This window comes from Microtus ochrogaster, chromosome 1 (assembly GCF_000317375.1).
Source record: "Microtus ochrogaster isolate Prairie Vole_2 chromosome 1, MicOch1.0, whole genome shotgun sequence".
Classification (NCBI taxonomy): domain Eukaryota; kingdom Metazoa; phylum Chordata; class Mammalia; order Rodentia; family Cricetidae; genus Microtus; species Microtus ochrogaster.
The window spans coordinates 114,806,487-114,821,277 of NC_022009.1; the positions used below are offsets into that span (position 1 = coordinate 114,806,487).

General features: G+C 42.4%; 1 protein-coding gene across 1 annotated transcript in view; it reads left to right on the top strand.

Annotated features, from left to right (window-relative positions):
- Ppm1l (protein phosphatase, Mg2+/Mn2+ dependent 1L) overlaps nucleotides 1-14,791 on the top strand; it is a 206,329-nt gene that overhangs the window by 74,702 nt on the left and 116,836 nt on the right. The window lies entirely within an intron of this gene.

Genomic DNA, 14,791 nt, shown 5'->3' on the forward strand with positions numbered 1-14,791 from the left:
TCCACCACCACGCCCACTGTATTGATTATAATGTTTCCTACTGTTAATAAATTACAAATGCCACAAGCTTATTGTTACAGTTTTGAAGATAATGCTTCTGAAAATGGCCCTCACAAGGCTAGTTGGTGATCCCTTTGAAAGATCTAGAGGAGAATTTACTTCTTGCCTTCCAGCTTCTAGAAGCCGCCTGCATTCCTTGGCTCATAGCTTCCCTTCCAGCAATGGCATTGCTGCAGTTTCTGTTTCCATTCTTCTGAAGTTGACATTCTTTTCGTTTTGTTTCATTGAGACAGAGTCTGGCTTTATAGGCCAGGCTGGCCTGCAACTTGTTATTAGCCCGGGCTGGCCTGCAACTTGTTACATAGTCTAGGCTGGCTTGTAACTTGCAATTCTCTTGCTTTAACCTCCAAACTACTAGGATTATTGATGTGTGAATGTGGATATAGGATTGTACCAGTCCAGGTACCATTATTCTTGCCTCTGGAGTATTAGGGCCCTATGCCCCCATAGGTGTCTTGGGTCATTGAGATGACCCAGGAAGAGAATCTAAAACCTTTTAGTTCATCAATCTGAATCCTGTTCCAATTCCAGGAACCACGTTCCCAGGAGTTAGGGATTTGCCGTGGCATATGTGGGGATGTTACTCCTCCTCCTCCTCTTCCTCTGATGATGATGTTGGTGGTGGTGATAGATAGAAATGAAGATGAAGAAGAATGACTATTGGTATTTTACATGCTCCCAAGCACTTTTAATCTTTTATTTTTAGAAATAGAAATAAAACCAAATTCTTTTGTCCCCAAACATGGAGAGAAAAAGAATGTGTCCTGAAACCAGACTGGCTCGATTAAAGCTTCCTTAGGATAACTGAAGATGACTTCCTCAAAGACTTCCTCAAGGAAATGCCTGGAACTCTCTGGAATGATTCCATGAGCCCCCCTTTTGGGGGTGTATAGAATTTATTTAGTGGGTTATAGAGGGAGAAAGGAAGGGTAAAAGGAGGGGAATGGGGAGAAAGGAGAGAGGTAGAAGGTGCCACTCTAGAAGAAGGGGGGCTGCAGAGGAGACAGGAGATCAGCTTGAGGAAGTGGGGGGAGGTTGAGAGTGAGCCGAGCTTATCTTTTAAAGGGACGGGGAACAGGAAACCCAGGTGACAGATCAGGCCAGCAAATTACAACGAACTGTAGGCAATTTTTTTTTTTTTTTGCTTTTGCTTTATGTCTTAAAGCCACTTATGAGTGAGTACATATGATATGTGTCTTTCTGGGTCTGGGTTACCTCACTCAATATGATGTTTTCTAGCTCTATCCATTTGCCTGCAAATTTCAAGATGCCATTTTTTTCTGCTGTGTACTGCTCTATTGTGTAAACATACCACATTTTCTTTATCCATTCTTCGGTTGAGGGAGCCCCTTTTGATTCAGTCATTGAACAGCTAGCAAAATGCATGTGATCAACTCTTCTAACTGGTGTGGCAGAAATGAAGATATTCTAAAGGCACTAATTCTCTCAGTGTGACTGGCAGGTGATTGGAACGACTGACTCCAAACAGATGGGAATTTCCGCAAGAACATTCTGCTCTGGGAGGGAAAGGGACAGGTCAGAGGGAAATGTGTCTCTAGGGAAGAGATTTCACAGTTCTGACAGCTCAGAACACCTCACAGGATGAGGTTGAAGCCCAGGCAGTGATGGGTCAGTGGTGGGTGGATATTGCTTACAAGTGCATATCCCTGATCCTCTGTTTAAACTTAAATCTCACCCTAGAACCCTAGAGTTGAAGACATACTTGGAGTGTAAATGGAGACTAATTTTTTTCTTTTGTAGTAGGAGACTGCTCATTCAATTCCCGATTGCTCAGACCCAACAGAAATTATATTAATTATAACACTCTTTGGCCAATGACTCAGGCATATTTCTAGCTAGCTCTTACATCTTGAATTAACCCATTTCTATTAATCTATGTATTGGCATGAGGCTGTGGCTTACTGGTAAGGATTCGGCGAACTCTGTCTCCTTCGGCAGCTACATGGCATCTCCTTTGACTCCACCTACTCTATATATCTTTGTTCGGATTTCCCACCTGCCTTTGCTCTGCTAAGCCATTGACCAAAACAGCTTTATTCATTAGCCAATAAAAGGAACACATATACAAAAGGACATCCCACATCATGGGAGTTTACTGGATCTCTTCCAGGTGGTGCATTGAATAAGTCTCTTTTCCTTGCCTTTTACTTTTGGCTTAACTTTTAAGTAGATGACTGACCAAATCTGGCTTGGGTGATCCTTAAATTCTAAGACAGCATCAGTGTAGCACGAGTGACTATTGTAAAACATGTAAGGTGCTGAGGACGTGTGAAGATAGGTACATTTTGGCTTAGTGGTAGGAGGCAAGTTTTTGGTAGAGGGGCCAGCTTTCATATTTGAAATAGTCAATCACCTCCTTGCTTTCATATTTGAGATAGGCAATCACCTCCTTGTGTTCATATTTGAGGTAGCCAATCACCTCCTTTCTTTTGTATTTGAGATAGCCAATCACCTCCTTTCTTTCGTATTTGAGATATCCAATCACCTCCTTGCTTTGGGTCCTATCTAGTGGGGCATTTTTCCCTAAAAGACTCACAGGAAGTTTTGTATCTGTGTCCACCCCCAGGTCCTTCCTGAGTGTGTATGTGCTCATGCACACACACACATGCCCAGGTGCCTGCACCCACATACTTGTGCACACATGTGTGCACACATGCACATGCACATACAGAATTTTGAAACCCTAATATTCTGCCAAATGCACAAACAAGTCTCAGTTCTTGGGAAAGATTATAGGCTAGAATGGTCGGTCATATTCAGGAGAGTAATAACAAAAACAGAATAAGTGAGATAGCAACAGAAATAAAATGATTATTAAAAACACTTGGAAAAAAGACCTCTTGCTTTAATTTTCCTTCCAATTTATTACAAATTATAGATCTGCCTAGCAGAAAAAAAAATGAGGACAAGCTGTTGCTTTCTAAGAAACACATATCAGACAGATCGTTACACAGCAGGAGGACACACATCTAATTTTGATTGACACTTGGTATATCCATTTGCTAGCTTTTCATAGACACCCTCCTCCACTAAATACCTTAGTAACTTTCATTCTTCCACTTTCCCCTGTCATAGTTTCATGTGTTGAGTGTTTTGTCAATTTATGATAAGTATAAATTAGAATAGTTTTATTTTAAATAAATAGTACACATTAAAGTAAAAATTTGTGTGTGTGTGTGTTTGTATATGTCTGTATCTGTGTATACACATGGCCAGAGGAGGATGGTGTGTGTGTGTAAATTTGCACGTGTGTATACACATGGCCAGAGAATGGTGTGTGTGTGTAAATTTGCATGTGTGTATACACATGGCCAGAGAATGGTGTGTGTGTGTGTGTGTAAATTTGCACGTGTGTATACACATGGCCAGAGGAGGATGGTGTACATGTGTGTGCACTTTGTGAGCACATGCATGCCTGTGAACAGAGATCGATTCAGGGGTCTTCTTTCACTCCTAACATTATAGTTTGAGACAAGGAGTTCACCAGTTGGCTAGAGGAACTAGCCAGTGACTGCAGAATTACTGTCTTACCTTTCTAGGGCTACAGTTGCAGGCACGTGTCACTGGGCATGACTTTGTACACGGGTGCTGAGGATCTGAGCTCAGGTCCGCATGCTTGCCCAGCAGTGCTTTACCCACAGAGTCACCCCCCAGCTCAAGCCTGTTCTAACCATCCTGCCCAGGACCCTCATAGCTCACCATTCTCGATACCGCTGTTCCAGATGCTAAGAACGCAATTCCAGATGTTAAGCACGTCCCTCCACAAAGCCCCTTTTGGATCTGTGAACCTAGCTAAGAACACCTCTTCAGGAGCAAGTTAGCTAACTCAACTGATTAGCCAAGACGGTTGGATGAGCCGGGAGAGTGCGGGTAGATGAGCCACCCTAGGGTACATAAGAAACTGGTTCTGGCGGTGCCCATCTATCTCCTGAACACCAAAGAATCTCTTTCCTAATTCAGAATAGTTTATTAGATTGGCTACCATTCTCACTGAACTGCCAGGGTCCTGCAGACTCTCTTTAAATATTCAACTCCCAAAGAGAGCTGGGAATCTCATTTGTCTTCCTGACCACTCTGTGAAGGGAGATTTAAATCAAAGGTAGACTCCCCCAGCAATCCCGGTATCTCCTTTCAGGCAGAGCTGGTTTCAAATCTCCGTCAGTTCTTTTGGCAGATGTGGTGTTTGAGCATCTACTTTCCGTCAGGTCCCAGACATACATGGACAAGTAAGATAAAAAGGAAATGTTCTACAGATACTTGCATCTCCCAGAGCTAAGGCTTGATTTCTATGGGGCTTTAGACAGAACGCATTATTTGCAACAGGAAGTAAAGCATAGGAGGTTGTAGAAGCCTGAAAGTATCAAATTCATTTGGTTTTGTTGTTGTTTTCTCATCGTTGACCAGGCTGACCTCAGACTTGCTGTTCTACCTTAGTCTCCTCAGTGCTGGGTCGATACCGCATGTTTCACCACAGGCCCTATATTAATATGAATGTAGACTTTGTGAGAAGGTAGGAATATTGGCTATGAATTAAAAACTATGGATTTCGGTGGCTGAGTGCCTTGCAAGACTAGGTGGGATCGGAGAGCTCCGATTCAGCGAGAACCTGCTTCAGTACACATCAAGTTGAGCATTGTGGAAGAAGACACCGGATGTCCACTTCGGGCTGCTGTATGCTCCTCTCCACCCAACACACATATACACGTTAATGATTGAATAACTGAGCTTGAATCTAGCTGGTGTCCAAACTTGAGGCAAAAGCCCAGCAGCTGCTCATGTACCTCAATGGTAGAATGCTTTGTCACTATGGCTTTTGTCCCCAGTGTCATGTAGGCAAACTACGCCAACACTGTAATCTCCCAGGTAGTATCTGCAGATGGAGACAACTCATAAATAAAGTTTATACAAGTTACTGAAAACTTGCCAAGGAAGGGTTTTTGAAAATCAAATTTCAAAAGTTCTCTCATGCTGCTTATTGGTATCACTCATTCTGACGCATCCAGCCTTGGTGTTGAGTATCAGGAAGCGGGAGCTGAGCTCCTTTGCAAAGGCCAGTAACAGGCTCTAAAGTGGCTTCATTGCAGTGACAGATGAGGGAGCCTTTGACTCCTTGAAGAGATCATAAAGGCTGTGATGGAGGGGACACCTGAACGACTGCACCCAACCCTAGAGGGCGCTCTGCATCTCTGAGGTAGTGGTAGGCAATAGGAAAGTCAAAGGGGTACTTCATTGTTGACCTTAAAGACAGCATTACAAGACTGCCTAGCCTGATGCCATTTTCAAATTAATGCCCATGGCTGGTGCAGTCATTAGTCCTTTTCAGTTAGTTCTAAAATCATGGCTCTCCATTTGAATTTAGTTCTGCCAAATGTATCCTCTATCAGATTTCCAGATTTAAGCAGTCAGTTCTTTTGAGTGAGTGATATAGGCTTATCAAATTAATACACTTTAGTTAATTCTTTATTTAAGTGAGTTATACGGACTCATCAATAGTGATTACAGATACCTATTTATTACACAGTGGATTCGTAGTGAATTACTAAACAAATTGGTAATATTAAATGTGTATCTTGGTATCTGGAGTTAGTGGAGGACAATTGCATTTTTTCCTAAAAATGTGTTTTGGTGTCTCTTATGCACAGAATGTCCCCATGCCATTTGATCTTACTCAATAAGATCAACTTACAGACTCAGTAAGCCTGTTTTGAGTGAAAACCGCTGGTGGCTTTTTTTCATCTTCCTTCAAGAAATAAGAAGATACACCTCCCATCCCACACCCCCTACCCCACCATGCTTAGAAAGATACCTGGATAAAACGCATCTGAATTTCAACACAGCAAGCCCCCCCTACCCCGCTTATAAAATCTCCTCTCTGTCTTTGATAGTAAATCGAATAGCCATGCAACGATTATATACGATTATAAACCACATGCTAGGTTTATAAATTAGGGCCGCTGGAGCTGTTTGCTCAACTCTGCCTACTGAAGCCTGGCTCTAGAAAAACAGAACAGAGCTTTACAATATTATTCTCTTTTCTTCAAAAGACCCATGTAGTGGCATTTCAACTGTATTTTAATAAATAAAGACCAGCTGAAGATCTGAGAGTAAAACAGCCCCACTGGTCAGCCTTACAGACCAGGTTATGGTAACACACACCTTTAATCCCAGTAGCCATAGAAACCAGGTGGTGCATGCCTTTAATCCCAGTGGTGCGCTCCTTTAATCCCAACTCTAGAAAGGCACATAAGATGCGGGGAGACAGCTCTCAGACACAGTTTCATTCTGAGATTCCTGGAGGCAGGATCGCCATTTCAGATTGAGGTCGAAGTAAGAGCCAGTGGCTGGCTGTTTGGCTTTTCAGATCTTCAGGTTGAACCCCAATTTCTGACCCTGAGCTTTTATTAATCGTGCTTCAGTTCCACACTTCATGGCATCCGTATATTTCCTTTAGAATTGCTGCGTATTTACTATTTAATTCTTAGTATTTCAGATGACGATGATATATATCATGTAACAGAGGCATCAAATGCCTTTGGAGTTTTGCAGCCTCGAATAATTTTCAAGATCTCTTACAAAATGTGATTTTTATGATACTGTGTTAACAAGCTGTGGCCTGTCTCTCTCAAGGCCAATAGTTCGCCCCTTTATAGTCTAGGTTCCATATCTTTATTCGAGAGATGTTCTGAACAATTGATAGGACATTTGATTACCTCTCTTTTTCTAATTCATAGTCACTCAGGGTAATTTCGAGACTCAAACAAGAGCCTTCTTTTAGTGCCTTTTATATTCTTTAGAATCAATTTACAACTTTGTAATGAACTGAGAAGAAAGGCAATCAGCAAATAATATGCAGTTACTGGAAACTGTTTGGTCGTTTTGAATTTTTAATGAACACTTAAGAGTACCCATAACCTTATAATTGACACAGCCAAAATCTTAAGTCAGGTTCTTATCTGATACTTTGGCCTAGAATCGGGTCTATATTCTGTCTTTGCATCAGGACAAAGAGACCTGCTAAGCTGTTTATATTTCTATTCCTTTATCTCGGATTTAAGGGCACATACACAGGCCTCAACTGGGTTTTCTTCTCTCTCCCGTGATGTTAAGATGCTATTAAAATATTATTACTCTGCAGACAACTTTTCTTGACATCTCTCATCTTTTCCCCTCCTATCTTTCTCCCTTATGAGTTGTGAAAATTTTGCCCTGAAAAAAAGAAAATAAAAAACCTGCATATACATATGTGTGTAGTTTATATATATAAATTAAAAAATATATATAACATAAAATATGTCATTATATGTGATAACATAATAACACATTACATGTTATATGCTTATAAAGTATAATGTGGTATAATATGATATAATCATATATAACGCTATATAATTATATAATGTCATATTATTACCTTATATATAATAATATATTATTACCTTATAGATAACAATATGACATTATATAATTATATCGCATTATATATTATATATTATAAAACATTATCAAAATTTGGCTTAAATAACCCAAACCATTTGATTCCATGCAGGATTGCAGTTTGCTCCCTGAGGGGAAGAAAAGGACCATTTTGAAAGAGTAGGCTGGTCTGTGACCAGGCCATGAGGAAGCATGTGTGTTTGATCAGCTTCCACTACTGAGGGACTGGAGGGGGCATGCTGTCTTCATCCTCTGTAACCTAGCTGTGGTGCCAGAGTGGCCTCGTTAGGGTTTCTATGGCTGTGACGAAACTCTGTGACCAAAAGAGCAACTCAGGGAGGAAAGGGTTTATTCAGCTTACACTCCCACAGCACTCTACATCAATGAAGGAAGCCAGGGCAGGAACTCAAGCAGGGCAGGAGCTGGAAGCTGGCGCTGATGCAGAGCCTTGGAGGGGAGCTGCTTACTGACTCGCTTCTGCTGGTTTGCTCAGCCAGCTTCCCTAAAGAAACCAGGACCGCCAGCCTAGGGATGGCACCACCCTCCCCCATCAATCACCAATTAAGACAATACCTCACAAGCTTGCCTACAGCTCATCGCATGGAGGCATTTCCTCAATTGAGGATCCTTCCTCTCGATTGACTCCCGCCTATGTCAAGTTGTTACAAAACTGTGCAGCAAAGTGAGCATGCTTCATATGCGACACTTTCAAAAGGGGCTGGAGACCTGTCTTCTTCAGAAGATATGCAGGTGGTACCCACTGCCTTGTCTTTCTGTTCCACTGTTGATGAAGGAAGGTCCTGGTGTTTATCCTGTGATGAGGGGTGCCTGGCATCAGATACAAACCAACTTCCAGGACTATGGCTTGTCTTGGGGTACCCCGCCAAGATTCCTCAGGGGGAACCCCAGGGAATGGGGTCAGGTTTCAGGGCCTCCCCTGAAATTTGGGAGAAGAGCGATTGACTTATTTCTGATGTAAATACTGTTCTAGGAGAGTGGACGAAGCTGGACTGCGTGTTTCAGAACACAGAATTCTGCTCTTTCATCATGCCTCACAGGTACCACCGCGATCTCTGTACTTTGAATCAAACATATTTAATTTGATGGTTAACGTTTGCTTTTCCGGAAGAGAAACCTGCACCCAGCACTGAGAAATCTGAGAACTGGGGACAAACACGGCTGCCTCAATGAAACGAGGTCCCATTTCCTCACTGGTCAGGTGCCTGCCATGGCTCTCAAACGTCATGGCCCACCCCCTGGTTCTTGGGGTATGTCTATTATCTAACTAGTTCTGGAAATGTGTTTTGATCAGAAGCCATGCTGGAGCCTCATGCTTGGAATCTGGGCTTTGTATCTCAGTTGCCTCTTCACTTTCTACCTCTGCCTTTTGACGTTACAGCAGGACGGCGCCTGCCAACACCAGCAAGCTTCAAACAGCGGCAGGAGCAGAAATTGGATTTTGAGGGATTTTGTGGCTCTGTGTTGGGCTGCCTTCACAGCTGTTCCGGGCCACCTGTGTGTGTCCTTGATTCCCTCATCCAGTAGAACAAAGTGTGGAAGGGGCTTTAACAAACACGTGCTGGTAGTGTGGACGGGTGGTATGTGGAGCAAACATGCTTTCCTTTCTGTTTTTTCTCCAGCCTAAACTAGTCAGTGCATTGTCAGGACCCTTAGGGTAAAGGCAGGAGTGTGAAATTACAACTGTAACAATAGCAGCGATAAACAGACATTCTCTTTTGTAAATTTCACACTCACATACTTTGCCCATTGTCCCTGTCTGTTCAACTTTGACCTGGCTTGTAAAAGCATCTAGTTATTAAAAATAGCAACTATATGTCAGGCACATCTTAAACTTCTTTTCAGCCTTGTTTTAATAGTATCTATGGTGTTTTGTGTCTATTGAAGTTTCAAATTTCATTTTCAAGATAGAGCTCTTGTTTATCTTGGACTGTAAGACCCATTGGTTATATGGCCTGTGATTTTAGCGGTAGCGGGATGTGAGGAGCAATGTTAGGGTCATGAAAATAGAATTTCAATTTTTTGATAGTTCTCATAGTTTCACTTATGGTTTCTCATAGTTCCTGCCCCCGTGTGTGTGTGTGTGTGTGTGTGTGTGTGTGTGTGTGTGTGTGTAAATTGGGCTCATTTCCTGCCCTCGAAAGATGTTTAAAGTAGCCGTGGTGGCACACACCTATAAGCCCTGCATTTAGGATGTTGAGGCAGGAGGATCAGAAGTTTAAGGTCATCCACCGCTACATAGCCAACTGGAGACCGGTTGGGGATACATAAGATCCTGTATCAGAGTTAACAAAAATCAATGAATAAAAGTCGAATAATTGTGAACATGATCGGCTGTGGAAATGTTTTGTTCTAAGACAGCTGTCAAGAGTGCAGCTGCTTCGATCTTAGAAGCCTTGACGTGGGTTGCAGGCTTTGCGGCTGGAGGGCTTTGCGGCTGGAGGGCTTTGGCTTGTCCACCGTTGTGGAGTCATGCTGTCCTGACTACTGTGCCTCTTCACCACCTGCTGTTAATGTGGTCCTCTTGACATCTATCTCCGTGGTGGCACAATTTGGCATTGCTTTCAGAAGAGGGCTTATATTTCTAGTTCCTCCTGCCTCTCCTTCTAGACGAGGATGATGCCAAATCTTATGAAGGCAGACCACAAATTTGAGGGTGGCGGTGGCAGCGGTGGCGGCGGTGGCAGCTCTTCTGTCCTTGGAAACTCTTCCCCTCTTCCTTTCCAGACAGAAGAAGGAAAGGACTGACCTCCAAATGGCCTCCAAGAATACAGCAACACCATGACAAGATTGTTTAGTTCACGGTAGAGACACCTCCAAATGGCCTCCAAGAATACAGCAACACCATGACAAGATTGTTTAGTTCACAGTAGAGACGCCAGGTTTTATTTTATTATATGTTTTCAAAAAGCTTTTATATTAAGAGCTACTTGCTTTGGGACTTGTAGAGTGTAGTAATCTGTAGTAAATCAAGAACTGAAGATGTCACAGTAAGCTGAGAGCCAGACGAAGTGGAGGGGACATCACTGTGCCTCTGTGGTCAACAATGACCTTTAATGGTTCATGGTCATTGCTTTGCTATGGTTCGGACAGCTGGCTTTAACAACTTTGAATCTGAAGTCTTATAATTATAACTGGCTGTTCTGAAGCTGGTAATTAGACCTACTGAAGGCCTCCCACAGAAGAGAGGTTTTTACATAAAAAAATTTTGAAAACAGAGTAATTAATGGAGGATTATTTAAATTCCTCTTCTGTAGCGTTTCACTTAAATGTGGAAGCATGGTTTTAGCCTTTGGCAAATCCTGAATTAATAATTTTAGAAGCAAGGGCAGCTGTGGGAAAGATTTCTTTTTAAATCTTGGTAGAGAAGTGGGACCTTTCTAGTTTACTGAGCATGTATCTGCAATTTCTCAGAAATTAAATAGTATGACCCTTTGATTGGATCCAAAATCTGAACGTTTAAATACACAACTTCAAAGTAGTTGACTTGAAATTCAAAGATCCGTTTTAGGATCCTTTGAAATTTTTATTTCCATTTCAGTCCAGCAATGCAAATGCATATATATATATTCATTTTTATTATTCATTACATACATATATATTCATTTTTAGAGTCTGCTGTTTTACAGATAATTTTCTTATATTTGGCACTGCTTCAGTCTATTTGTAGGATTTGAACGTGAGTAGGAAGAGACAGTAGTTTGAAAGAATCGAGAATCATGTAAAGGTCGTAACTAAAAACTGAAGAGGAAGAGATTGAAGGGACATAGCTGAGCTACTGAGGAAGAATAGGGTTGAGATGGTTCACAGAAGTCCTTATGCACAACAAGTGTTCTGTTCTAGGCGGGGATTGGCTGCTCTCCACTCTAAGTGACAGAAGAGCTGAGACAGAGCTGTCAAGGCAGAGAGGGGATCTTTAAAACGTATTCATTTGGTGGCTGAACTAAGAACTGTCCATCTAAAGTATATTAGTAAATATACTAATAATTCTCCCCTGTTAGATCGGCTTGCAGATGTCTTTTTAAAGTTGGGCACAGTTTGGTCTTTAGTTTTTTGAGCCCACTGTTTCACGCTCTTTGCGCGGACTGGGGACTGGCTGACTGGGAAGCATTCCCTTCTTCCTCTGCCCTGTCCTTCTTCCCTACCTACCTCTCTGTTTGTCTGTATTAACACTTATCTAAAAGGGGTTGCAGATTCTCTGATCCTCCCAGGATAGCTTTTGAGTTGGTGTGAAATGGTGGCTTCCACCTTAAGGTCACTTCCAGTTCTAAGATGTAATGACTCACTGCGAGTCAACAGGCCCTGTAGCCCTTAGCTGTTTCTTTTCTTGTCTCCTTCCCTCCAAACCCATTTTTCCTTACAATATTGAAGAGTGTTTTACATTTAGTTGTCGTTCCGAATCATTTTATTAGCATGACCCTTTCCCTGAGGTTCTTGTAGATTCTATAACAAAGTCAGAAGGTGACTACTGATTAGGAAACGTTCTCTTCTGTGTTTGAGTTGAAGCGTCTCTTTTCCAGTTATTCATTGTTCCCATCTGATCCTTAATACTGACGCTGTGTTCTGTGCAAGGTAGATCTTTTCTCGTCAGACTCAGGACAGTCTTCCCAGAGAGATAAGTCACTGCCCGAACTGAGATCCTCCTTCTGTGTTGAAAGTTGATAAGGGCTTTTAGTGTGCACTGAAGCCAACTGTCAGCAAACACTCAGTGATTTCAGAAGTGTGAATCTTGGATGTTCGCTGTCAGGCTTAGGGGGCAAATATTAAAGCATTGTGTTTTAGAGAGGGATTTAGGGAGAATATTGATAGCATCCAGACACTCAGAGTAAAAATCCTTGGATATTATTGGTTCATGTATTGTTGTTGGTTTTTTTCTCTTGAAATTATATTAGATTTTTTTCATTTTAGAAAATATTTCTTTGAGACAGAGTCTCTTATAGCCTAGGATAGCCTCTTATTTGAAATGAAACCTGTGCTCTGTGAGCTTTCGTGGACCGCAGACCTCGTTTTCCGAAGGGGTCAGACTTGAGACCTCAGAGTGTGAGAGCACGGCCCAGAGACTGACAGTTTGTTCTCTTATTATTGGTGACATCAAGAGTCCAGGGATCACTGTTCAGTCAGTCACAGCAGTGATGACAAAGGTCTGTTAACTTCTATTCCCAGCTTTCCTCCCAGCCTCTTGCAATCCTGGTTCATTTCTAGATCAGTCTTCCACCTTTTCTTTCAAGCTTTATAGTCCTCAATACATTAAAAAAAATAAAATAAAAAAATAAGAAAATTCCTGTTAGCCTGCCAAAATTGGTTCCTATGATATTTAATCAAAAACCTCATCAGTATACTATGAAAAGTAAGGTAACCGCTGCCGATCATATTTTCCAACATTGTTCCAACATTGGTCCCACCGGTACACATCCTGTTTGTCCTGTAACTTCTTGCAGTGTGACTTCACACGCCTCCACTGAGGAGTGGGAGTTCGTGTTCCCCTTCCTTAAACCCAGGTGAACCAATGGAACCTAGAGGGATGGAAAGGATGCCAGTTCTTCAGCAACACCATAAAAGGCAACGCCACTTCCTCTCGGGCCTCGTTTCCTTTATGGTTTTTAGAAATAAGTATCCCTAAAGAGCCGTGTGTCACAGGCTTCTTGACCCACCTGTGGCTCGGCTGTGAGAGGCGGTGACAGGAAGAAGCCCCTCCACTAAGAGAGTGCGCCTTAAGGGGATATCAGGACCCCAACTTCTTCCTTGTTTTCACCCCTCCCCAATTCAACGACATAAATAGCTTTGTCTGTCATCATCCCCTTTGAGATAAGCTTTGGCGTGGGTCCAGAGCATCACTTCAGCTGACTGTGGGCTGAAGGCAACATGAGCAATAATAAAGCTTTCCTTTGGGAAAAAATTTGCGTTTATTTATTTCCTAGTGGGAGGAGCACTCTTACCACAGAGCCTGCCACTCGTCAGAGCTAGTTCCCTTCCTCCAGGTAGGTCTCCAGGATTGAATTCAGGCCTCCAGGCATGGCGACAAGTCCTTTTACCCACTGAGCCATCTCACTGGGCCCTTTCTATAATTTGTAACGTGTCTTAAGAACCTTTTACAGCAGTGGAAAACTCACGGCGGAGCGCCAAGTCCAGGCACTCCGAGTCTACGCGCGTAGGATAGATCCTAGGGAAAGATGGCAGGAGAATGGCAGAGGAGCCCAGCTGTTCTGGTCCCCAGCTATGTTCCTGGCTTAGGGGTCAAGTCTATTGGTTAGTGAGCAAGAGATCACATGATTTCCCAGCTGCAGCTTAGGAGGAGGCCCAGCTGTCGTGGAGTGGAGCGGGCGTAAACTGTCTTGAGTCCCTGTCCAGACCACAGATTCATGAACACAATAAACACTGTCATTCTTTTAAGCCATTTTGGGTTTTATTTTGACAACGTACAATTTTATTAATAAATTTTGCAAAATAGTGATGACTGTCTAAACATAAATTTAACAGCAAAGGTTTAAAATTGTGCATATTGGCCTTTGTGGCATGGCAAATAAAGACAAATGTTTTCTATTTTCACGCACAGGCATTAAGCCCTAATACTGTCTACAAATTACAGTGGACAAATTAAACTCTGGAATAATTAATACACGTTTGGATAGCTGCAAATTATATGAGTAGTAATGAATAAACAGCCTGTGTTTGATAGACTCTAGATGTCATGTTGTAATATTTAATGCTCTTAAAACTTAATTCTTCATTTCCATTTAAGGATACATTTTCATACACGTGTGTGCTCACATGCAAGCTGAAGACTCCGTTCTTTGACCGTAATCACAGACTCACACAAGTGACGGCGCTCGTCTTGCTTTGATGAAGCAGTGCATTTGCTCATAGTCTTTCTTCTCTCCGGGCCTCGTTGTCATCATATTACTAATGAACATCCAGCTGTAAGGCGTTTTCTCATTTAGCCATCAGTCGGGGAGGGCTCAGCCCATGGTGGGTGGTGCCATCCCTGGGCTGCTGGTCCTGGGTTCTATAAGAAGAAGGTTGAGCAAGCCATGGGAAGCAGGCCAGTAAGCAGCTCCCCTCCATGACTTTGGCATCAGCTCCTGCCTCCAGCTTCCTGCCCTGTTTGAGTTCCTGTCCTGACTTCCTTCAGTGATGAACAGCAATGCTGAAGTGTCAGCCAAATAAACCCTTTCCTCCCCAGCTTGCCTTTTGGTTATAGTGTTTCATCACAGAAATAGAAACCCTAACTAAGACTCTATCTATCGATCTATCTATCTGT